Source organism: Aedes aegypti, chromosome 2, assembly GCF_002204515.2.
Source record: "Aedes aegypti strain LVP_AGWG chromosome 2, AaegL5.0 Primary Assembly, whole genome shotgun sequence".
Classification (NCBI taxonomy): Eukaryota; Metazoa; Arthropoda; class Insecta; order Diptera; family Culicidae; genus Aedes; species Aedes aegypti.
This window is the reverse complement of record NC_035108.1, coordinates 415,460,276-415,463,217: the sequence shown is the minus strand read 5'-3', so window position 1 is coordinate 415,463,217 and position 2,942 is coordinate 415,460,276.

Below are 2,942 nucleotides of genomic sequence, written 5' to 3'. Positions count from 1 at the left end.
GGAAATTTAACTTTAACCATGAAGGCGAAACTGGATTGCATTTGTATGTTGGGCTTTCATGATTTTTTAAGTATTTTTGGAACATGATTTTCAAAATCGGTTCTAGTCCGAAAGTTAGACGAAGGTTCAAGGTATCACCTAGATTTTTTTCCTGGTAGAAGAAGTTTTCCGTTTTTGAGATTATTACTTCCCTGTAAAATTTTGTTGATGTCTGTTGAACCAATTTGGCTTTGTACACCGATATCTCGCAAAGTTGATATTAGGGATATTCACTAAAAGCTGCGTAAATTCAAATAATACGTAACTTGAGCAAAGAAATATTTCACATGAAATGCCGTAGTTGAGCCCAACAACTCAATTTTGGCTAAATTTTCAAGATCCCCACTAGATAGTTGGCTATAATTCCATTAGAAAAATATACTCAATTTTGGGTTGATTTAACGCAAAATTGAGTTCTTTCGACCCAAACATAAGAAAAGTTGCATGTACCCAAATTTGGCTTATTGGGCCAAAGTACACGCATTGGGTAGATGCAGCTCGCTCTATTTTTGACAACATTCGTGTGGGAGAAAGAGAAAACCGAGAGATTTTGGGTTGAAACTATAATCGATTTACTTAATTTTGGGTAAAGTAAACTCAAAAATTAGGTAAAAATATTTCTCCGTGTAGTCAACCACTGGAAACGTCAGCGATAATCTCAAAAATAGCTCGAGCCTAAAATTATTATTTTTTTATTTTCATAAGTTTTTATGTAGGTACGATCTTGAATTTCAGGGTATAGTTCAGCCGTTTCTACATAATTATTAAAGGTATATTATGAGTCCATACATAAATGCATCGAGAAACACCATTATATATTTGTTCCTAGGGCTTCCGTGGAAGCATCTGAAGCTTGTTCCGGACCGACAGTGACTTTCATCCAGTTAATTAACGGAGAAAAGACGCAATTACCCACAAGTTACCTACCTAACTTAACTTAATTCCCCAGCAGTATGATTTGGTTTTTCAAATGTGTTGTTTGGTGTGTAGGTTATAATAAAATTCAAATTTAGCCCGATACCGATTTCATTGTTCTGCAGTACCGTTTGTCGTCAATCATTGATCAAGTTTCACCAAACACAACCCCCTCCCCGTCTCAAATATGATAACTTCTTCCAGCCAATTCATATGTATATAAAAACAAAACAAACTGCTCCAATTTGTACACATGTTTGAAATTATTATATGACGTTAGGCATTCTTCAATATTCCAAACTAATTGGGACACAATTAAACCAATTATGAGCTTAAAACATCTGGTTCAACCACATATCGATAGTAATGGGGATGGATTATGTACAGTATATTATATATTTTAAATTGGAGGGTCTTGTCCCGGGAATCCCGGGACAAGAACCCCGGGAAATCCCGGGATCTAAAAAATCCCGAATCCCGGGATATTTTCGAAAATCCCGGGATTTCCCGAAATAGCATGTTGAACTAGAAAATATTGTTGTATTATTTTCAAATCATGACACAAAACAAGTAGCTTGTTTTCATGGTGACTGTTGATAATGTATTCAAGTTTGCAGCTTACTTAATTAATGTTTTTCAATAAGGTTTAAGGCCACTTATGCTTGAATTTGTTTTTATGTATGTTGGTAACGTAATTTTCAATAAACTATAGCAGGTTTCTCAAAAAATGCTTTGGTGGTTGAATTTTTCATTTTATTAAAATTTTACCGATGCCATTTTACTTCCCCGTAACCGTTCAGTTTTCCCGGTGTACCTTACACTTTTCCAAGGCTTACATGCCTGTGGCTGCCATCCCAATAATTTAAAAGCATGACAATTCCATATGACATAACAACGTAAGAAAATGGCATAATCATAACATATGGTAAAATTTTAGAGTGATTGATATCAGCTATACCTTTAGCATCACGATGGGAACAGGTTCGGTTATTATGAAGCTGCTCTATAAAATTAAACATAGCTTCAATAGCCGCTCCGACCGCTTTATAGTCGTTTTGGAAGCATTTGACCCTCTATTTTAAATTACTGTTTGCTCTTGTACTTGTAGTCAAGTATTTTTATTAATTTTTGTAGATCCTTTTGTTCGCAGCAACACGAGTGTGTACGAGTTCGCAGCTTTCTTGGATTGAAAGACCGTCGATTGGCATCATTCAGAAACGTTTCATTGATTATTTACGCAATATAATGAAACATTTAAGATAATCACTTTAGCATGACTTTCGCAGCGCTTTACGCTGCTTAGTGAATACCCCTATTGAAATTTGAATACTCGTCGAAAGATGGAGAAATTACCAAGCAAATTGTTCGGAATTCGAATCAAGCTGCCAACTGAACAACTGGAAAGAAAAAAATCGAGTGCTGAAGTTTCTTAGAAGCCATCAATATTAACGGAACTTTTGTTTTAGCACATATGTATAATTCCACCAAGTACACAGATGGCTTACAGATTTACTAACCATAGATGTGCTTTAAATCTTTCTGGATAAGCTTCAACTGAGGTTATGTTGGCTTAGTGTAAGCTCTTATGGACATTTAAAACGCCAGTTGTTTTTTATTTTACCCAACGTGTTGGTCCGTTCTGGACCTTTTTTAGGGGTTCTAAAATTTTGATATTATAACCAATTTGATATTATAAGCTTAGTTTTGGAAGCATTATGAGAAATCTTCCATTTTTGCAAGTATAATACATATGAAGAAAAAAATATCCAAACTTTTTTTGCGACCTACTACAGATGACACGCAGGGAGTAGGATATTTCCCAAAATAATTCTAATTTCCAAGCGCCTCTGTACAACATCCAGTGTGGATCATTTTCCATATGATGCTCTAGTACATTATCGTAACTGACGAAAAAAAGAGGACTCCCGAACATCTGCCCGGGATCGGTGCTGATGTGCAGTCTTAGCAGTCAGCCGGCAGCGAGCCTG